Source organism: Manacus candei, unplaced genomic scaffold (assembly GCF_025592945.1).
Source record: "Manacus candei isolate 608988 ecotype Guabito, Panama unplaced genomic scaffold, ASM2559294v1 h1tg000051l, whole genome shotgun sequence".
NCBI classification, from domain to species: Eukaryota; Metazoa; Chordata; class Aves; order Passeriformes; family Pipridae; genus Manacus; species Manacus candei.
Genome location: NW_026138099.1, coordinates 2,326,749 through 2,350,413, shown reverse-complemented (window position 1 = coordinate 2,350,413; position 23,665 = coordinate 2,326,749). Strand labels below are relative to the sequence as shown.

Below are 23,665 nucleotides of genomic sequence, written 5' to 3'. Positions count from 1 at the left end.
TATTCATCCAGCTCACATATGCAATAGTATAGTTTTTTGTCTTGCAAGTTATTGTGTGATACCATGCAAGTCATGCTTATGAAACAACTGGTTTTTTATTCGCTCCACCCCATTTCTCCCTTTGAATCTTTGGAAACTCCCAGCTTCTGTGAGTGGTATCACTGCCAAAATTTTGTGGTTTTTTTGACAGTGGAATGGCCTATGCAGCACTGGGTATGCTGGCATCAAATGGGACTCACCTTTCTCAGCGAGGCAGTAGTCTTTGCTTGGAAACTATCGGGGCTCATTGACAGGGCTTTAAAGTAGTTGTAATGGGGGATAGGGACAATATCAGGCAAACTGTGAGATGATATGCAAAGGTTATAGTGACAGGGCACTGGTGGAGGCTCTCTACCGGTAACTCTGAGCTGTGCTAACCGTGCTGGAACACATTTGCAGTCTTATGGAGGCAAGCCAGGGTCTCCTGAGGTAAGGGAAGCCAACAAGGAAACACCAGGGAAATTTATCAAAGGAATTAAGGGGTGTCCCACTAGGAAGGTGTCCTGGTTTCAGCTAGGGTAGAGTTAATTTTTTCTCGGCAGCTGTTACATTGCTATGTTTTGGATTCAGAATGAGAATGGTGTTGATAACACACTGACGTTCTGGTTTTTTGCTAAGTCGTGTTTATCCTAAGTCAAGGACTTTTTCTTGTCTCATGCTCTACCAGCGAGGAGGTACATGAAAGAAACTGGGATGCAGCATAGCTGTGACAGGTGACCTGAACTGACCAAAGTGATTTTGCACAACCTAGAACATCATGCCAAGTATATAAGTTGAGAAGAATGTCTTGGAAAGGGTGCCTGGCATTGGTCTGTGGCTGGTGATCAGTTGTATTGTGTCTGTCTTGTTTTTTCTTTTTTTATTATCATTATTATTATAATTTACCATTATTACTTTATTTTAATTTATTTTCAATTATTAATCTGTTCTTAGCTCAACCTACAAGTTGTACTTTGATTCTCCTCCCCATTCCACTGGGGTAGGGGGAAAGAGAGGGGAGACTTGAATGAACTGCTGAGTGGTGCTTAATTTCCAACTGGAAACCATGACACAAGATGACATGGCAGACAGCCCAGCTGAGGTGCCTTTACACCCAGGCACGCAACATGGGCAACAAACAGGAGGAGCTGGAAGCCACTGTGCTGCTAGAAAGTTATGTATGACCTTGTTGCCATTAGTGAAACTTGGTGGTCCGAATCCCATGGGTGGAGTGCGACTACACTGTTCAGAAGAGACAAGGGAGGAAGGAGACAAGAAGGGTTTGCCCTCTACATCGGGAGTTGGATTGATTGTGAAGTGTTGTCTCTGAAGAACAGCCATAAGCAGGTTGGAAGCATGTGGGTAAGAATCAGGGACTGAGGCAACAAAGGGAATCTTGTGGTTAGTGTCTACTTACAGGCCCCTGTTCAAGGGGAGCCTATTGATGAAGCCTTCTTGCTCCAGTTATAGCAGGCATTGCAGTCGCAGGCTCTTGTTCATCTGGTGGGGGACTTCAACCACCCAAACAGCAGCAAGAAAAGTATCACGAGAAGCTGTGGGCAATCCGGGAGACTACATGGAGAATTGCAGACAACAGTAGTTCAGTGGGAGTGTTTATCTGCTTGAGGGTAAGAAGACTTTACAGAGAGACCATGACAGACTTGATCAATGGGCTATGGACAACTGCATGAGGTTCAACAAGGTGAAGTGCTTGGTCCTGCACTTGGGTCACAACAACCCCATGCAGCACTACAGGCTTGGGGAGGAGTGTCTCAAGATACGTTCAGCAGAAAGGGAGGGTGCTGTTTGCCAGTTGGCTCAATATGAACCAACAGTGTGCCCAGGTGGACAAGAAGGCCAATGGCATTTTGACCTGTATCAAGAATAGTGTAGCCAGCAGGACTAAGGAAGTGGTCACCCTCCTCTACTTGGCAATAGTTAGACCATACCCTGAGTACTGTGTTCAGTTCTGGGCCCCTTACTTTAAAAAGGACATTGGAGTGCTGGAGTGTGTTCAGCAAAGTGCAACAAGGCTCATGAAAGGACTAGAAAACATGTCTTGTGAGGAATGGCTGAGGAAGCTGGGTTTGTTTAGTCTCAAGAAGAGGAGGCTCAGGGGGATCTCATCACTCTCTATAACTGCCTGGAAGGACATTGTAGTGAGGTGGGGGTTGGTCTCTTCTACCATGTCTGCAATGAGAGGATAAGAGGAAAAGGCCTTTATCTGAGGCAGGGGAAATTCAGATTAGATATTAGAAATATTTTTTTCAACCATGGGGTACTCAGGCAGTGGAATGGGTTGTACAGGGAGGTAGTGGAGTCACCATTCCTGGAGGTGTTCAAGAGGCATCTGAATCTGGCACTGAGTGATATGGTTTAGTGGTTTAGGGGTTACAGAGGCAGTGGACAATTGGACTCGATGATCTTAAAGGTCTCTTCCAATCTTAATGATTCTATGATTCATGACCCAGGTAGTAGACAGCCCTACCAGAACGGATGTGTTACTGGCTCTGTTGATCATCAACGCAAGTGAGCTAACTAAGGACACCAATACTGGAGGCAGCCTGGGCTGCAGTGATCATGCACTGATGGAGTTTGCAGTCCTGAGGAAAATGGGTCAGGTGAAAAGTAAAGTTAGGTCCCTGAACTTTAGGAAAGCAAAATTCCAACTCTCCAGGGAAATAGTCAGTGGGATCCCCTGGGAGACTGCCTTCTGGGACAAGGGAGTGGAACAGAGCTGACAGATCTTTAGGGAAGTCTTTCATAGAGTGCAACAGCTAGCGGTCTCCAGGAGCAAGAAATTGGGAAAGGAAGGCAAGAGACAGTATGGTTGAGTAGGGAACTGCTGGTCAAACTAAAGGGAAAGAAGAGATGCACAGTGGAAACAAGGACAGATGACCTAGAAAGGGTATAGACATGAAGTCCATTTGTGTAGGGACAGGGTGAGAAAGGCCAAGGTGAAGCTGGAACTGAACCTGCCAAGGGATGTAAAGAATAACAGGTAGCGCTTCCTCAGGTATGTTAACCAGAAAGGGGTGATCAAAGAAGGTGTACCCACCCAATAAACAATGCTGGAAAACTGGTAACTATGGATGAGGAGAAGGCTGAGGTACTCAACAACATTTTTGTCTCAGTCTCCAATGGCAAGCCCTCTTCCCACACCTCTTAATGGATAGCAGGATGGGAACTGGGGGAGCAAAGTCCCTCCTGCTGCAAGTAAAGATCAGGTTCACGATCACCTGAGGAACCTGAATGTACATAAGTCAACGGGACCCAATAAGGTGCATTACAGAATTCTCATCAAATTGGCTGAAGTAGTTACCAAGACACTCTCCATGATATTTGAAAAGTGATGGCAGTCCAAGGGACTGGAAAAAGGAAACATCTTTAAAAAAGGTAGAAATAAGGACCCTGGGAACTACTGACCTGTCAGCCTCCCCTCTGTGCCTGGGAAGATCATGGAACAAATAGTCCTAGAAGCTATGCTAAAGCACATGGAGGACAGGAAAGTGAGTTTGGAGAGAGATGGATTCAATGGGTGGACTGCAAGATGGATAAGAAAGCGGTTGGATGGTCACATCCAGAGGGTTGTTGTTAATGGCTCAAGTCCCAATGGATGTCAGTGACAAGTGGTGTCCCTCAGGGGTCCCTATTGGGACGAGCATTATTTAATATCTTCATTAATGACATAGACAAAGGGATTTGCACCCTCAGCAAATTTAGAGATGACACCAAGCTGAGTGGTGCCACTGACACACCTGAAGGACAGGATACCATCCAGAGGGACCTGGACAAGCTCAAGAAGTTGTCACGTGGGAATCTCACGAGGTTTAACAAGACCAAGTGCAAAGTTCTACACTTGGGTCAGGGCAACCCCTGGTATCAATACAGGCTGAGGGATGAACAGACTGAGTGTGACACTGCCAAGAAGGACTTGAGGATACTGGTGGATGAGAGGCTGGACATGACCCAACAATGTGCACTCACAGCCCAGAAAACCAGTTGTATCCTGGGCTGCATGAAAAGCAGCGTGGTCAGCACATTGAGGGAGAGGATTCTGTCCCTCTACTCTGCTCTGGTGAGACCCCACCTAGAGTGCTGCATCCAGCTCTGGGATTCCCAGCACAGGAAGGACATTCATGTGTTTTAGCAAGTCCAGAGGAGGCCACCAAGATGGTTAGAAGGGGTGGACCACCTCTCCTATGAGGAAAGGCTGGGAGAATTGGGTTTGTTCGGAGTGACCTAATTGTGGCCTTCCAGTTCCTGAAGAGAGCCTACAAGAAAGATGGAGAGGGACTTTTTACAAGAGCCACAGGACAAGGGCGAATGGCTTCAAACTGGAAGAGAGTAGGTTTAGACTAGATATTAGGAAAAAGTCTTTACTGTGAGGGTGGTGAGACACTGAACAAATTGCCCTGAGAAGTTGTGGTTGCCCCATCCCTGGAGGTGTTCAAGGAGAAGTTGGATGGAGCTCTGAACAATATCGCCTAGTGGAAAGTGTACCTGCCCATAGCAGGGGGATTGGAACTAGATGATTTTTAAGGTCCCTTCCAACTCACACCATCCTATGATTCTATGATTTAACAGTAAAATAACTTCAGATTACTCTTGACTCCTTGACTAATGGTTTTAATGCTTCAGAACATCTGATATTCAAACTGGTTATGCTAATTACATAGAGGTAGGAGTGGTGATGGAAGAGGAATTTTGTAAATACTAGATCAGAAGAAGGCTGATTCAAAGTTTGAAACTTAGATTAGTCTTTACTACAGCAGGTAACCTGGAAGGAGGAGGTAGATCTGGGAGGGATTTCTGTTTGTCCTTCTCATTTGGACTGGGGTTCCCAATATAACCACAACCTGAACCCTCTCGTGATCTATGATCCATTACAGGATGCATTCTAGACTGGCTGATATCTAGTCTATATCTATTTTATGTTATTATATCCATTTTATATGCATTATTATGCTATTGCTTTTCCTTTATGTCTCATCATTGTTTTCATTGCTGTGATTTGTATGAGACCATGTAACTATAGTATTGTTGGCTAAAAATGTGTGTGCATGCACGCTCATGTATTTGCACATTTGAACTATGCAAACATTTGAACATTTTTAGATTTCTTATGACTTTTGCCTGGTTCTCTGGTTCACTCTTTCTGCATGATCTGTTGCAAAATGAAAGCACAAGTGAAACATTTCAGGGAAGAATTGTTGCTTAGATATCTTAAGTCCTGGAATACAGTAGCACTTGAAATTCAGGTGAGCCTGAAGCGATTACGGTTCTTAAAACAAGAGTCTGATTTTAAAGAGCATTTATAAATATCAGAACTTTTATGTTATCTTGGATAAAGGAGAGAAGAAATTTCTTCATGTTGGAAAAAAAAGGTATTTTTGTTGTTTTATTTCTTTTAAGAGAAGATGGTTTGCCCTTTTGTCCTTTTTTTTTTTTTAAATAACAGTCATCTAAGGCTCAATTTCATGAAATCATGCAAGCAGGAAAAATCTGTACTTATATGTGAAGGATGGGTTTATATGCTCTACAGAACTCATCCTTTTATATAACACTCTATTTGCCTGGCCATTATATTTGTTCCTTGTTAGTGTGTTTTAGTACTTGCATATTCCACGTAAATATTTATGTAATTTCTTTCTCAGAGTGGGAGAATATGAGAAAAAAAAATTCCCCAGAAACTGAAAAGAGAGATTTTACTTTGTTCCTTTATATTAGGAAATATATTAATTTATGATATGCCACAGTGTAAGTATCAAGAGAAGATAAATTCAGGATTTGACTAATTTCCTGAAGGTCCTCTACTCTCAAGATATCATCAACTTACTACTGCTAACTTTCTTACTATGAAGACTTCTTGTTTTTCAGGGGTTTTTTAGAATGCTTATGTGATATGGGTGTAGAAGTGATTAAACTTTGTGGTCCTGCATGGTTGTCACTCCTGGTTTTCTTGGGATTGCAAAACTCAAAAGCAAATGGATGAGCAAAACTGATGAAAACCTTGTCTCGTATTTGTTTATAATATGACATTCTGTGAATAAAATCAATTTTCTTCTGATTTGATGAATAATTCTAAGTGCAGTTTTCATAGATCAGAAATCTTAATTCATCTCAATTGCAGTTCTGTTCTTTTTCAGTTTCAGAAGTGTTCATGACTGTTTAAACAAGAAAAAAAATATGGGCATGAAGCAGATGCTACTTTTCCCTGCCAGACCAAGAATTGGCTATATACCTCTGTCGAGTCCCACAGACAATGAAGTGTTTCTGAATGAAAAGGGTGTGGATTGGATCTTGAGAAAATACTTTAAAATATTTAGATAAATAAATGGACTTTGTAATTCTTATTATAGATTCAAACAGGCATATTCCATGTCACTGAACATACCCTAAAATACTACTGGAGTAACTTTTGGAAAATAGCTCCCCCCATGGATACTGTATCCCTTCTTTGTGAAAACAGTAGTGTTTCCAGAAAAAAAGTAAATAAGCTTGCCATTCCAGACATGAATGCTAAGGAAGGGAGGGAGGTGTCCTGCACTAAGTACTGCAATACTCTTCCCAAAATAAACAGGTTTCTAGTTAAAATTAAGTACAGATCAGTTTAAATTATGCCTAAAGTATGTCAATATTTTTAAAGAATGATAAAGTTCAGCACTGCCCTTGTTAGTAGATGACAGGAGTTTGAGCATGGATAGTCAAATTAAAAGACATTTTTCATCATGCTCATGCTCCTTCTTTGGTGAGAGGAATTCTATGTTTCTAGTAAGACACTTGCCAGAAATCCAGGACACAACATTTGTTTTTACTGATGCCAGGAGAGACTTCAACCAGTTTTTTAAGGTCACATTTTGGTGAAAGGTGTGAGCAAGGCGTGTTTCATGGAACACAGAGAATAATTCCCCTGCTACTTAACTTCTCATTTAAAAAAACTAAGGAAAAATATCAACGCTTTTGATCCCCCTCTGTCTATGTCGTGCACGTGCATTATCAGTTTTCCAAGACAAGTATTTTCTTTCTGTAGAAGTATACCTTCTTTGTATTGCATGTCTGCCAGGTGAATTGGTTTAAGCTATCAACTTGTATCACCAGCTCCCTAGGAGTCGTAACTTTTCCCTTAAATTTCTTGGCACTGCTGTTTGGGTGAGTATACTGTAACCTTATTTCAGACAAATGACAGAAGGACCTACGACCGAGCCTGTTTTTTGCAGCTGATTTTGGTAATTTAGGCACAGATGAGCTGGTCATGCAGGAGCAAGTGTCATCTGGCAGCACGTAATACTGCGAAGCTGGGAGTAGTTGCACCTTCTCTTGGCACAGCCATAGTGTTTTATGGGTTCAGAGCTCTCTTGTAGATAAGATAAACACAGTGCAACTCTTTGTAAAGAGATCTGCAAATAGTACAGCTATAGGAAAGTCTGTCATGCTTTCTTTTCTAATGGTTGGTCTGTCATTAGATGAGTGAACCAGTCTTAGTTTTGTTTGTTGCATTTATGAAATCTTTATTTTTTTCTTACATTTGGAAGAGGGGTTTTTGTTTGTTTACAATATGCATTATACTTGTACACATAAGATTTTGGCAGAGTTAAATGTCTGATTTTGGATGCTTAGCCAGAATATTTTGTAGTTGAAAAATATACATATAATTTTCTGCTTAAAAATGATACAAAGTTATTTGTCAGTCAATCAAAAAAAAAAAAAAAAAGAAAAGTCAGAAATGCTAGAGTTTTATTTTCACCATTGAAGCTGCTAAACTCTCTTCCAACTCAGAAATATTACATTTTCAGGCTTACTAGCTTTATATGTACCATTTTTAAAATGTAATTCACACAGAAAAGTTATTTAAGAGCAGCATAAGATTGCATGATTATGCCTGAAAAGCCAGGGAAGCCAAATGAAGCATGCGGGAGACCTCAAACTATAAGCAATACTTGCTTTAGCTACATCCAGATTTAGGATCTTCTCTTCACTTGTGTATCTCCAGTTACATTCTTATTTGTATCATTAGCCTTTGAAATGGGAAATTAAACTAAATGGTAGATTTTTAGAAGGTGTGGGGAACAGATATGTTACTCTTGGTGTCTGCCCAGAGCTGGAGCCTTCACCTCTTTCATTCCCCACCTGAGACTTTTTGCAGGAATTGGTTTGAAGATTGCTGATCTCTTTTGAGCTTATAATAGACAAGGTCCATAACATTCTTGCTTCTTGCTTAAAAAGTGGCTATGTAAGATCTGAACTTAATCATCTGCTCTCAAGTTTTCCACCAGCCTTAACATTCCAGATGGTGATCTATACATAGGCCCAGTTGGCTATCACTGCAGCCTTTCTGGTATTGCCAACTAAAAATCATTCTTTAGGCAAGAAGCTTTGAAAAACATTAATTATCTCTGCATTTTGCTCCATATTCTGTTTTAGTGTTGTCAAGGCATTGCTGTTGCATGTTTTCAGTTTAGTTCTTAGTCTAGATCAGGCAGCTGCATCAGATCTTTCTCGCTTGTTTCAATGTCTCTCTTTGCTGTTGGGGTTTGTTTAGATTTATTTTTTTTTGTCAGTTGATCTTGCTTTTAGCTTATTCCAGTTCACAATTTCTGTCTTTCTTACAGCTAACACTGATGTATAAACATATATACACACTACCTCTCTTAACTTTGAGGAAATAACTTTTTATTTTGATTCCTTCAAACATATACTATATTTTGCATCATCTGTTGTTCTTTGTGAAGTTTCCAAACCTCTGTTCAATGTAGCATATGCAAATTTCAGGTCCCTTAGCTATTTCTTTTCATCTGTTTAATTCCCATCTGCTCTAGTCACCAGTTCCCCCTTATCACACTGGCTGATCATGGAGATTCAAACATGTACTCAAGTGCACAAGTTTGAGCTGTATACACTGACCTGAAGATGAATCTGCTCCAGTTCAAAGAGTTATTAAACTAATAGATCATCTTTATCTATCTAAATTATTTTATCTGTATGTATTTTCTAAATTAGAAACTAACTTGATAGGTACTAATGGAAGTTATTTTCACCTCAAATATTACTTCAGAACCCTGACACAAAATAGTTATCATTTACTTTAATGTTCATAATTTACTTTGGTGTTTTACTATCTTTGTTATCTATAGAATTTTTTATTCCAAATTAAAAAACGAACTTTTCTGAGAGATTGTATATACAGTGGGATAGGAGTGAAAGACAGTGGAAGACAAACATGAGGGTTCTATGAGCAGCTCTAACAGTAAGAGACATAGTCGTCCCCCTGCCTGTACTCAGGCTGGCATCTTCCTTTCCTCTACATCAGGGAGCTTTCTAGTCTCCCATATTGCTAGAAAAGCTGTTTATGTGAATGTTCTGTAAATTATTTGGGTCCAAATGCATCAGGTTAGCTGAAACAGTGCAAAGAGTAGCTTAAAAGAAGCTGGTTATATTCATTTGGAAATGAAATGTTAGAAAGCTTGGATGGAAAATTTGCAGGGATGTGAACTTTCAGAGTGAAAAGATGAGCTGAAGTGACTGAAGAAGCTGAGAACAGTGACCTCCCCTTCAGCACGTGTGGGTCTTGGACCCTCCCTGTAACTTAACCATTTCTCCTCTAAGAAAAGACAATCCCATCCAATCAGAATTATTGTAATTTTTGTAATTTCAAAAGATTCGCTAGAATAAAAAAAAAAAATTAAAACCTTGATTTAGATAAAAAAATAGTGCACTGATTTTCTCAATGATTAAAGAAATTAATAAGCTAGACCCCAAAGTATCATGTGCTAAATGTTGGGTAATTGATAATGACTTATTTTTATTTATTCTCTAGTTTCTACATTGTTTTAGTTGGGTTTAGGCATTTTTTATTTTTTTTTAATTTTTTTTTTTTTATTTAGGACATTCTTGTCCCATCTAAAAATATTATTACAAATTTGTATTTTCCTTAAATATGAGATGAGGTTTTATCCAGCACCTGGTGTTTAGTTATGCTGACTTAAAAATCAAGTCAAAATAAAACAAAATAAGACAAAACTCCCTGATTTTTGAAGCAGTTAGTCTGTCCTTTGGTAGAAAAGGTGAAAACACAGAGCAATTGATTGCATAACATCTTGACATTTGAGTCTCCAGCCCTTTTGATATAGGTATAAATAATAGCATATCAGTGGTGGTTCCATCAGTGTGAAATTTCTCTTTCTCTTAACAGGTAGCACATATTGTTAATTGTATGAGTCAGAAGGCAGTGTTTGATTTTCCAGGGCTGTGTGCATGTGGACATGGGGATCCTGTATGCAATCTGGCTGCAAAGTTGAAAGATGATGAAAATGTTCAACTCTGTGTTATTAAATTTAATATGATATTTCCTGTTGATCTGATGAAATTAGGACCAGAGCTCTGTGTAAGTAATAATCTATGATACGTCAGTTTACTCATGAGAAACAATCCTACTATGCAGCTATAAGTGCTTTCTAAAAGGGAAATAGTATGACAAACATCAAAGGGTAAGCTGACACTGGTAAACAATCATCAATTATTTGAAATAATTCTGTGAAAACCTGCAATACCTTATCAGTTTCAAACAGAAATGTGAGAAAATTAAGTCTTTCAAATTGCGTTCACATGAATATGAATCTTGAGCAGTAATATTTTTTATTTAAAATTAAACTTTTTGGAAGCTTCTTGCATTTAGTGCTAGGGAGTGTTTTTATATCAAGCTGACTTAGTAGTAATACAGATGTTAGCCACTGGTCCTCTACTTTTCCTGGACAGTGCAGGTAAATGTTTTGTTTTCTTGGATTTATTATAATTATTTAGCCTTGTGCAACCTTACTTATGCAAGTTATTCTTAAACAGGGACAGATATGGGGCAGAAGTTTTTAATTTGGAAAGGGTCCACCCCAGGCAACTCCAGTTCCTTGAAAGCGTTTTATACATCACACATTAGTTTTGAATTCAGGGGCACTGTGCGTGTGCCTGAGCAGGTACAGACCTGATACGAGGCTTGATCCTGTGGTTACTTTCCTGTGAGTAGTGTAATGATAAAAGGCTCTCTTTAAACTCCAAAACATCATAGAATCATAAAACAGTTGGGTAGAATGACCTTTAAAGATCATCTAATCCAACCAGGCTGAAATCAGCAGGGACAACTTCAACTAGATCAGGTTGTTCTGAACCCCATCCAACCTTGAACGTTCACAGGGGTGGAGCTTCCTCTTTAGGCAATCCGTGCCAGTGTTTCACCACCTTCATTGTAAAAAAAGTTCTTCCTATATCTAATCTGAATCAACCATCCTCCAGCTGGAAACCATTACCCCTTATCTGATTGCAACAGTACCTGCCAAAAAGTTTGTCTCCATTTTTGTTATAGGCAAAATTTAAAATGAGGGCTCCTCGTAAAACTAAGTGTTTCCAGGACTCTATGCTTCGAGTCTGTAGCAGGCATCCTGGTTTCAATCATGTTCCTTATATCTGTCTTTCTTAGTGTCGCCATATATCCAGTGAAATATACGGTAGCCAAGTACAGTAAAGAAGCCTGAAGGTTTCATTCTGCAGGCCTCCTCTTGCATATAAGATTGAAGCACAAAATGTTATACACTTTAAATGTTAAGTCCTCAACACTGTGCAATTCCAGGAACTAGCCTCCTTAATCAGGTATATGAAATAAATAAAATAAAAGAATAGATAAACAGAGTAGGGTTGCATGAGAATAAAATAATATATTAGCATATTTCTCCCTTTTCCCAGCAGAAAATGTGCCTTAATGTGAATATCCTGCTGCTAAATTTCTGAAATATCTCTGGTTTTAATTCTAACACTCTATGAAAAAGAAAATAAATGACAAAATTATATATAATTTTTATATGTGTGTATATATATACACTTTACATATATCTACACTTTACATGTATATACATTATATATTTTTTATTCATAGTTTTGGTGTTTCTATTCAGCTGATAGCTTGATGTAAATAGTTCATGGGATAATATTAATGCTATTTGCTAATAAATCAAACTGTGAAAAACAATGCTTGTCTTCTAGTGCTGTTGGTGTTTGCTCTATGCAACCTGTAGGAAGTAGAAAAAAGGTTGAGGATTCTAGATAGTGTATAAAACCCAACATCCGCTCCCACAAAATGGTCTGAGAAAAACTATGGAGATATTCAACTCTTCCTTAACGCTTGTCATCCATGGAGCTAAAAAGCTTTGCATCAGCAAAGCACATAGCAAGCCTACGTGCCAAGGGTTATTCCCGGGCAGAGTCATGCCGCCAGGGGCAATTGGAGTCTGGCTCTCAAAGGAAAGGGGGCCTGTCACAGTTATAAGGAAAGACGCGACAACTTACAGGGTTCGACAGGACTGCAGGTTTGACTTTATTATAGATGGCTCCCCCTTACATAGGGGAGAGAGGAAGTTTCTGGAACTGTGGGTGGAGGCACGACAAATAAGGAAAGGGAAGGAGGGCACAGGACTTATAAGGAAGAGCATAGGAGGAGTCTTACCTAAAAAGGGAAAGAGGGGAGAGTTACAACCAAATATGGAGATCCTGCACTGCAGCAGAATCCAGCCAATAGGATTAAAGGAATAAAACATGAGGGAGAAAAAAACTGCAAAAATTGAATAAAAACATGGGGGTACAATATAATTGAACGTGCATTAACAGTAGATTAAAAACTCTTTAACAACAACAGTCTCTGTTTCTGTAGATGTGTATCCAGTCTAGTCATACCGCACTTTTTTTCTTACAGTTCTCTGCTAAGGTCTCCTGCATCTTCTGTTTCCACAATCTGAACTTCTCTTCTTCATCATAGGCACTTCCAACAGAGGCCTGTGCCTGGTTAACATGCTATGCAAACTGTATCATAGCTGTGGAACTTTGCACACACAGGGGTGGGAATGGTAGACTGGAGAAGAAATGAGCTGCAAGGGTAAGCCATGGCCAGGGAAAAGAAGTGGTTTACAAGAGGTAGAGTAAACCCTTCCCCAGTGGTGGGTGGTGATGAGCTCAGCTCAACTCTAGTCTGGTCAGATGAACAGCCATAGAGCGATAATCTAAAAAGATATTTATGCTAATGTTGCCTTCACAGTTAACAAGCTAAATCTGCCAACAACGAAGACTTTTAAATATTTACTACTTTACTTCTAAAGGAATAATTTCTGACAAGCTAGGAAGCAGCATTAAAGCACTATGGAAAATGGTTTATAATCCTCTTATATCTATAACTTGTATTTCTGAGGTCAAGGACGATGCCATTTTTCAGTGGTTCCCAGCAGCCACATGCTCTGCAATTACAAATAGTACTAGCAGAAACCTTCATTTGTAAAAAATCCAGATTTTTTTGCAATTGATTTCTCTATGTGATCTTTCAGAATACTATTGTGTCCCTCTTAAAATAAACACTAGATATTAATCCTTTTAGCCTTGTTAATCATCGAAGAGCTGCATAGTGCTACTGCTACTATCCTCATTTATTTTTTTTTTTTCAAACAGCACAACAGAATGTTTTAAAGGATGCGTGGGCCCAATAATCTATCTATGTCAGGGATTTTTTTCATTCATTTCCACTGTTAAAAAGGAATGACTGCAATGAGAAAAGTATCTCAATGTAAAACACTAGTAAGATATTCTTGTTCTTGAAGAAAATATAGCAGATTGTGTGTCAGTGAAGCAGACAAACATAACTTCACTTGTAAAAAATCTCTGTTCAGCATACACTAAGCATCCACCTAAAACATTTTCCAGTCAGTACTTAAATTTAAACATGTACCTTAGTGTTTATTGAATTTAGTTCATCATACACACCCATGAGTATGTTTATTTAACGAATAATCTTTTTTAATGCATGCTTTCCATTTCTGTAGCTCACTAAACATCCTTAATTTTGGTTCTGTCCATTAAACATTTGTCCTTTCCCCAAGTACTCTGTTTCAGGAAGGTCGGAGCCTTTTCCCATAGCGTGACTTTTCAATTGCAAAAAATTTTTCAGTCTCAGCAGATTTTTTGAGAATTTGCAATGTTAGCTGCCACATTTTTAATCTTATCATTTTAACTTATATCCAGTAAAACCTGGCTTTATGGATAAATATAAAGTATAGAGTAAAGATGATCCTGAAACAAAAGATAAATCGTAATTATAAACATCATAACTGTTTGTACTACTTTGTACACAGCAGGTAAACTGCTGCAAAGAGTAATTTGTTTCATAAAAAATAATCCTAATTTTAAACAGGAATAAATTACACCTGTGTATACCCTTTTATATTAGGCTATCAACACTCTATCAGCCATGGGAATATGTATTTCATTAATATGATACTATTTGCACAGAAATTCTCATTACAGTCAAATCCTTAGAGCTGTCCTCAAAGTGGTGGTCAACAGACTTCATGGGGTTATATGACCCAAGTGCCCTTTCTAGTCTTTTGCACTGAGGGAGGGTAAGTGGTGAAGGTGGGGGCACCACTGCTATATGGGTTGTAGATTCAGGACAGACTTGCAGTATATGACTGTAAATAGAATGAGGCGTATGTTCCCTGGTTTTGAGTTTTTTCAGCTAGACTCAAACTCAACTCAAAGTCAATTATGCGCAGATACAGGTGATCACAAAGGTTTCTATGAGGCCTTGAAAACAACATACGGCCCTACCTACCAGGTACAAAGCCCTCTACTCAGCGCTGATGGTCAAACGCTTCTAATAGATAAATCCTCCATTCTGAATTGATGGTCTGAACACTTTCAGACTCTTTTCAGTACCAACCGTGTAGTTCAAGACTCAGCAATTCAGTCCATCACGCAACAACCAGTAAAATATGAATTGGATACTGCCCCCACTTTAGGAGAAACCCTCAAGGCCATACAGCAGGTGAAAATTGGCAAGGCAGCTGGGGTTGATGGAATTCCACCTGAAGTCTGGAAATATGGGGGCCTTGCACTCCATACCAAATTTCACGAGTTTGTGGTGCGCTGTTGGGAGTTCGGTGAACCACCATCAGACCTTCGTGATGCAGTCATCATCACTTTGTATAAGAAGAAAGGTATTAAATCAGATTGCTCAAACTACCGTGGTATTACTCTGCTCTCCATTGCTGGCAAAATCCTGGCAAGAATACTCTTGAACAGACTAATACCCACTATAGCAGAAGAAATTCTACCTGAAAGCCAATGTGGTTTCAGAGCCCACAGGAGTACCAAAGACATGGTATTTGTTCTCAGACAACTGCAAGAGAAGTGCAGGGAACAGAACAAAGGTCTTTATGTAACCTTTGTCGACCTCACCAAGGCTTTTGATACCATGAGAAGAAAAGGTCTGTGGCAGATTTTGGAATGTTTAGGTTGTCCCCCAAGTTCCTTAAAATGATCATCTCACTCCATGAGGATCAGCGCGGCCAAGTCAGATATGGCAACACACTTTCTGAGCCCTTTTTAATTAAGAATGGTGTGAAACAAGGCTGCGTTCTTGCTCCTACCCTACTCACAGTCTTCTTTAGCAGGATGCTCCAAAGGGTCACAGCAGACCTCGAGGATCAGGACGGTATCTACATTCAATACCGTACTGATGGAAGCCTTTTCAACTTAAGGCGACTGAAGGCCCACACCAAGACCTTAAACCATCTTGTCCGGGAGCTGCTTTATGCTGATGATGCCGCCCTTGTGGCCCACACAGAAGAAGCTCTGCAGCGTTTAACATCCTGCTTTGCAGACGCCGCAGAGCTCTTTGGGCTGGAAGTCAGCTTAAAGAAGACAGAGGTCCTCCATCAACCTGCACCTCAGGAAGTCCCCCATCATCCCCACATCACCATTGGCCAATCACAGCTCAAATCAGTCCAGCAGTTTAATTACCTAGGCAGCCTCATCTCCTCAGATGGCAAGATAGACAACAGATTAGCAAAGGCATATAGTGCTTTTGGAAAACTCCATAAAAGAGTATGGCGTAATAAACACTTGAAGAAAAGCACCAAGATCAGTGTTTACAAAGCCATAGTGTTGTCTACTCTCTTGTATGGTTCCGATTCATGGGTCATCTACCACCACCACCTGCGTCTCCTAGAACGCTTCCATCAACGCTGCCTCCGTACAATCCTAAACATCCACTGGTCAGATTATGTGACCAATACATCTGTTCTAGAGCAAGCAGCAGTCACAAGTATTGAGGCCATGTTGATGAGAACACAGCTGCACTGGGCAGGGCACTTCTCCAGGATGAAGGACCACCACCTCCCTAAGATCTTGCTTTATGGTAAACTTACCACCGGCTGCCGCATGAGAGGAGCCCCGAAGAAAAGATACAAGGACTCCCTGAAACAACATCTCAGCCTTGGCCATATTGATCAACATCACTGGTCTACTCTGGCCTCCAGTCGGGAGGTCTGGAGACACACCATCTATAACGCTGCTGTTTCCTTTGAGAACACACGCAGGATCACCCTTGAGGAGAAAAGGCAACGCAGAAAGAACCGTGTATTGCAGAATACACCATCTAAGGAGTCTTTCTGCTGTGCCTTTTGCAATTGGATATGTCTGGCACCTATTGGCCTCATAAGCCACCAGCGTGCCTGCAACAAATGTGGATAGAGCCTTCCCAAATCTTCGTTCGCGAAGCCTAGCCATGATGATGATGATGATGTTCCCTGGTGGTTACTGTGGTCTCTCCAGTCTATCCAACCGGGGTGTCCAACTGTGGAGAGGAAGAGAGGGCAGTCACGACACTGTTGCACAAAGGCACTGGTCTCCATTAGGGCTGCAGGGTAGTGGGCAAGAGAGAGGCTGGTTGGCTCCATGGTAGCTGGCCTCAGAGATGCATTGTCAGTAACACAGCTAATGGAGCCAGTTGAGGACGCAACTGTGTGGCTGGAGCTGTTCACTCTGCAGTTCTCTTTTGGCTGTTTTTCCCACTGCTGTTCATATGGGCCCAAAGGCTCCCAAACAGACAGAACATTGTCCATTTCCCATATGATTTCAAAAGGTTTTATTTCCTCTTTCTCTAGCAAAAACCTTGGGGTGCAAAAACCTTGGTTTTTTTTTAGTAAACTGGATTATTACTATATACTAGATCTAAATATTAATCTTGGTGTTAATCCAGCTTTGAATAAACTGCTTTTATATACCCCCTAGCCTTCCATTAACATTCCTATATGTTTTTGAGGAAGTTATTTTACTTGTAAGCTTTCAGATAATCTCTGCCAGACTGTAAGAAGATGCAAAAATCAAGAAAAATATTGGCTTGTGTAATTCTGTTGCAAATGCTAGTACTGCACAGGGAAAACATCGTATTCATCTATTTTTTTTCTAAATATACAGAGGTATAACTCCTTCTCACAAAATAAAATAAAAGCTGTATTTCCAGAAAAATGAAAATAGAGTCCAGCTTTCCTGATTGAAATACTACAAAAATAATTTCCTTCTTATTAATTGACATTGCAAAAAGTTATGTTTCTTTTTAGAAGATAAATAATCATTAATAGAAAGTGTAAAAGCAGTCTTGAAACATCAGTGTGTCTGTGTGTGAAGTATGTCTACATATATAAAAATTATTTTTATGTTGCATGTTTCCATAAAATAGAGGAAAACATTAACAATATTAAAAATTATACATTATCAGATGTTTCATTAGAATGTATTGGAATCATAGAATTGTAGAACTGTTTGGATTGGCAGGAACCTTAAAGATCATCTAGTTCTAAGTGCCCTTCTATGGGCAGGGACACTTTCCACCAAACCACGTTGTTCAGAGCTCTAAGGTCCAGTTACATCCAATATGCATTGGCAAAATCCCCTGTTGTCAATTTCTTTCTAGAGCACAGGTTGTTAAACTTGTATTGCAGCACAGCATTTTAATGGCAGTGTAGTTAGAGTGTTTGTCATTCTTGCCATTTTATTTATCACTTCTTTCAAATGTCTTGAAAAATAGGAGGTATGAGTCATGCAGAGCAACACTTAACCTATGCTTTAGGTCTAAGACCATCATAAAATTAGAATATGGAATTTTGTATAATTGCAAATAAATTCAGTGCTTTAGTAAATACGTACCATTGCATGATGTAAATTGAGACCCCACTCTGAAATCTGTAAAAATCCCACTGTATTGATGTGCAGTGTAAATAAATTGAACTCCTTGTTCATTATAATTAATAACAAGGAATTCTTGTTTTTCTGCAACATATTGGAAGACCTTGTACTGAAACATGACTTGGCTTGCACTGTAGTCATCTTTCCCTCTGTATTCTGCAGCATTATAACTTTGCACCCTTAGAAGTTGAATTTTCTGAAAAAATGTGTCTGGAAGACAATGAGCAGTGTTGGTTCCCTGCATCATGGGAGAGGTTCTTCACAGCATGGGATATGATGGATTTTTTAATTTGATGAATTCTTTGATCCAGTGATAAGTGTTGTATCAGAATACTACCATTTCTGTCTAACACTGTAGAGCCTTAAGAAAGGACTAACAGGTGTATAACATTGTTTTGGTGATTAATCTGTACAGATAGCGTTGGTAAGAGAAGTGATTTGCAATCCAATAGTTGAAGTTTGATCAGAGTTTTCTTCCTCTTTTAGGAAACACTAAGTCCTCAGTGAAGTCACTAAATGAAGTACAGTACCTGGGGAAAAAGGTATGGAATTGTATCATTTAAATTACAGTACTGAGGATCCAACTTATATTTAAACGACTTGAAATATTGAACTTTCTAATTATTTACACGTGGGAGGTGAGTTGCAGAGAATTAACTGTTTAAGATGTTTGTAAAGTTAGTCTTACAGATTTATATCAACAATATATTGTAAGAATATGATGCAAAAGCAAAATGAAAGCTAAGATATACCAATTTTCAGAAATTAAATAAAAACAGAGCAGAGTGTTATGGAGAAGAAATGTATGGCAATATTTAGAATTCCTTTTTGCTATTGTTAGCAAAATAGAAATGTTTTCCCTTACTTGACCAAATATAGAGAAATAATCTAGTCATGATCTCTATATTTCAGAAGAATGACTTGCTAAATTTCTGGTTCTTCATTATAAAGCGACATTAGTTAAGATTTGTTGTTGCTAAATGTGCAAAATGTTTTAACTAATTCAGCTTAATAAAAATAACTTTTGCTGTTCTTTTGCAAAAAAAAAATCTGCCTGTGGAGAATTGTATTTCAGTTCTTGTGCTGTAACTAGATTTCAGAGCAAGTCTGTCCTGACTGACTTTTAAATTTTAACTATATATATTTTTAAATTAAATAAAGAATTGTCTAGGACCATTAATTAAGAAAAAAGACTTTATGCTGCACTGAGGGCATCAGGTGTCTTGTAGAGAGGAGTGGTCAGCTTCAACTTGTACAACAAATGAATTTGTTCATTCCAATATAACCCAGTTTCAAATTCCTAGCAGAACCATAAATAAGGGGAACGAAGAGCAAATTTCTGAATTCAAAAAATTTTGGATTCAACTTTAATTACTGAATCCAGAATACTCATTCTTGACCTTCTACACAAAAATTGTATAATTGTCAGCAAAAACTCCTTTTTTTTTCTTTTTAATCCATAAGTTTCTGAACTCATTGTTTCTCTTCAGTACAAAAAACATTCCAGGAAGATTTGAAAAAAACTTGTTTTTTGTTAACTGTATAATTTACTCTCTAAACCAAGAACTTGAAAATCACACAATGGCATGAAACATGACTGTACTGTCGGGCATGGAACATGACTGTGCTGTACTCCAAAAGATAAGATTCAAGATTCTGCAACAACAAAGGAGAAATAGCTTTTAAAAATTTTGTCAATTTTTTATGTCAAGGTGACATCAAAGCTGTTGCATAAGCTCACACTAGGCTCTTTGCGTCATTGTTTACGCTTTTGCTCAAAATAAGTTTCTGGCTGGACTTATGCTCCTCGGTAATTGTAATAGAAAAGGAAGAGAGTATAACTTTTAAAGAATATTTCTTTCTTTCCCCACTGACAATTAGGCTTATAAAAATCTCTTAGAAGTTTGCTCAAAATATCAATCTGACAAACTGATGGGAACAATTTACATTGTTAATGACAAAATTATGTATGAGAGCTTTGAAACTTAATGGTTTTTATTTTTGTTTCATTACAGGCAAAAACTGAGTTAAAAACTGGTGGTAGAATTTCAGCAAGATTCTAGAACAGTCTTTCCAAATTAGGAAAATATTACTCTATTATTGTAGATCATCCAAGATGCAACTGATCAGTTGTATTTCAGACATCTTTTGTATCCTTGAGTCTTTTGTTTTAATGGTAAAATAAAAGTAAAAACATCTAAATGAGAAAATCATCCAATGGAGCAGATGATGTAAGGGCTCTAACACTGAAGATTCAAACCAAGTTTGAAAATGTGTTTGCAATGTGTTGATATATGTGCCCCTGAAAATAAGGCAAATGAAACACTTCACTGACCTTCAGTGTAGATTGTGGTTCTACACTCTCCAGACAGTCAAACATATGAACAAAACAATCAGGGCTAAAAATCTATTTCTATGTAGGCAGCAAAACAATAACACAATTAATCAATGAAAAGCACATTCACCGTTGCATTTTTTTTATTAATTTATTTTAATTTATTGTCTCACCATGAGCAGAACTTTCATGTCTAGCTTGCTGAAATTACTGCTTACATAGCTTTTGTGACCTGTTTTAGCTCAGCTTAGATGCTGAGTTTTCTTAATAATAAAAAGACCCTTTATGTCTTCAGTAAGCATGAGTGAGAAGTTGACCTATCTCCTGTTTCTTGTGTAGTCTATAGGATAGTTGGATGACTGTAAGTTGCATGAGTAGAAAAAACTGAGATATGCTGATGGATGTGTATCAGCCCTGGTTCCTATATTTAAAACTTACTTCAGCTGTACCATTTCTGGGACAAACCCAGCAAAGTTGCTATGCCACAGGCAGCTCACATATGGAGCAAGGCAACGTCTGTAAGGGAACAAATAAGCAATGGAGTGAGAGAAGAGATTATGGTTGCAAAACTAGGGTGCCAGAGAGGTACTCTCATCTTTCAGGCCCACCTGGACCACTAGCTAAAATTCATGCCATTGCAGGCAAACTTCTACCCAGGAATTTTGTGGTAGGATCACCAGGGTTGTCGAATGAGAGAGACTGAGCTTCATGGGGCAGGTGAACTGGTAGGCAGGGAGGAAAGCAACCTTCTTTGTATTCCCTAATACCATTCAGTCTGATTTACTTTATCTATTAGAGATGTCCTTTCCCAAATCTACTACCACAAGGTTAGTGGGGGTTTCGTTTATTTATTTTGTTAAAATAAGTGACCTGGCCTGGGAGTACTACTAGAACTGAGAGATAACATCAATTTTCAAAACCCATTTTGCATGCTATTCCAAATAGCTGACTGAAAAGGAAAGATGTGTGAATGACATATTCTGTGTGACAGCAGTGGTGAATCAAAACCATAACTGGGGCTGACATGAAAGCAGTAATGGACTGAATCAGACTGCACATAAGTCAGAAGTCTCCATGACCCAAAAACTGGTGCAAATATTGTCTTTGATTTCTTCAGTGTTGAATGTCAAATCTGCCAGTGCTGCATTTTGACTGCTCTCTCATTCATGGGAAACTGTTATATGTCTATGACGTCAGAATGAAATCATAGGTCAGCTTAGTTGCTCTTTTGTATGAAACATCTGGGATGATTGCAATGAACTATAAATCCAATAATTTTAATGTTTGTTCTGTGTGCTGTGAGGTTATTTGTTATTCTCTTTAAGACTTTTTTTGTACTGTTCTTTATGCTCAACCCCTCCCACACTGGTATGGTAAAAAAAAACCAATACAAGTCTTCTCTCTTCTGATAATGCACCTTTGTGTGAGCTTTTTCGTTTCATAAGGATTAAAAAGCCCAGCAGATTATAGTATTTCATCAATTTGGCAGAAAGAGGTAATAACTAGGCTACAAGTGCCTAGAAGAGAAATTTCTGCATAATCAAGTTTTTATTTGATGAAATTTTTATTTGATGACTCTTTGTCATAGTTGGAGACCCCAAAAATCCAATTTCCAAGTCCAAGTCCCCCTCCCACAACTCACCCCAGTGTGAGAGGGGTTTTCAAGACACAACACAAGACTCAGTATGGGAGAAAGGGAATTATATTACAATTATTACACAAATAAATAATATAATACATTATATACACAATCCTAACTATCTCTCCTATGGTAAAGCAATATTTACATTCAATCAAGTCTCCTCCGCCTCCAATAAAAGTTCAGAAGGGAAGAAGGAAAGATCCTTTCCACGTTCAGGACAGCAGCGTCTCTCCTCTTCAATGCAGCGGTCATAGCTGGAGTTGTTGTAGCTGGATCTCTCTCTCTCTCTCTCTCTCCATTATACACAAGAGGGTCTCCTCTCACCCCTCTCAGCCCTTCAGCTCCAAGCAAAGGTCTCTTTCCCGTGGGCTTGCAAAAGCAGGGACAAAACTCGCCTTACCACGGTCATATCATGGGGTGTAAGACATCCCATGAAAGTCCCTTCCTCAGGGGATTCAAACTCCTCCTGAGTCAGAACATTTAGGGCAGCTCACAGTTCAGTCTTTGCCCCAGGTGTCCTATCAGAGCTCCTCTGCTCCGTCTCAACTGCCAGCATGGCAGCAGCGGAGGGGCAAGGCCACCTCCTCTGCATTCTGTCCGGCTGTCCCGGTCCAACTTCCAGGACATCTCTGAGCTTCTTAGCTCCTCTCTCTCTGCTGCATGCTACATTTTAGGACTTCCATCAAGTAGAAGTCCACCCCCTCCTCCCAGGAGGGGTTTCAAAGGGGTTTTGGGGAGATTTAATTCAGTTTTACCCCAAAAACGTTTCTGTTGAGCTTAGTCCTCTCTCTCTGTCTCTCCGTCAGACATCTAAGTGTCTCTCAGCTTGGCTGCAATGCCGTCTTTGCTGCTTGTTATCTTTTTGGCTCTCAGCCACAGTTCCCCATTCACTGCTGCTCCGCTGCTGCTTTCAGTATCTCTGGCTGCCCACTCACAGCAAGAAAACTTCCCCCAGCTCTTAGCTACAGTACTTGGCCCAGTTTAACACTGTTCCAAGTTCCTGCAGCCCCCAGCTGGGGGCTGGGAGGGCCTAACCCCCAGCGGGGCTCTTGGCTCTTCTCCCCTCGTTGCCTAAAACATGGCTACTTCTTGTCCAGCTACATCATCTCCCTTCTTTTTCCAGTCTGTTGCAATATGTTGATTTCAAAGGAGTGAAATGCAGCTTTTGATTAGCCCTGCATGCAGAACAGCACCCCCTTGGGGTTACCGCCTTTTTTAACTCCAAGGGAAAACACTTTTTCCCTACCACACTCTTGGGCTTGGATTCTGGCCTTCATTTGTGCAATAGAAAGTATTGCATGAGGAAGGACAAAATTTCACTCTTAAGCACTCATAGTTTAGAAAATATGAAGGACTTTATTCCTAATTTAATAAGGTCTGTCAGCTAAGCAGAATGTGAAAGGAGGTACAGAAAAGTGGAAGTGAGTTCTTTCTCATATTCACAGGCAATATGAGAGTGGAACTGGTCTGCTTTCTTTACCTCCTGCTGTGATAACCATGACAGACAACTTAGTTAAGCCTTGGCATAAGGTACTTTTTTGAAGAGTTTCTCATATATTCTGAAACGACCATATATCAAGCATCTCCTGTCACTCAGAGTAGTATATCAATTTTTATTG

At 39.3% G+C, this 23,665-nt stretch overlaps 2 long non-coding RNA genes across 2 annotated transcripts; one reads left to right on the top strand and one right to left on the bottom strand.

Moving 5' to 3' along the window:
- The first annotated feature begins 1,462 nt into the window (after positions 1-1,462).
- Positions 1,463-20,886, top strand: LOC127477326 (uncharacterized). Its single transcript, XR_007906927.1, has 3 exons — positions 1,463-1,646; positions 18,556-18,611; positions 20,085-20,886. It is a non-coding gene; the product is annotated as an uncharacterized LOC127477326 (long non-coding RNA).
- LOC127477324 (uncharacterized) lies at positions 19,656-21,533 on the bottom strand. Its single transcript, XR_007906925.1, has 3 exons — positions 21,429-21,533; positions 20,843-20,920; positions 19,656-19,725 (listed from the first exon to the last, which is right to left on the bottom strand). It is a non-coding gene; the product is annotated as an uncharacterized LOC127477324 (long non-coding RNA).
- Between the last annotated feature and the right edge of the window lie 2,132 nt (positions 21,534-23,665).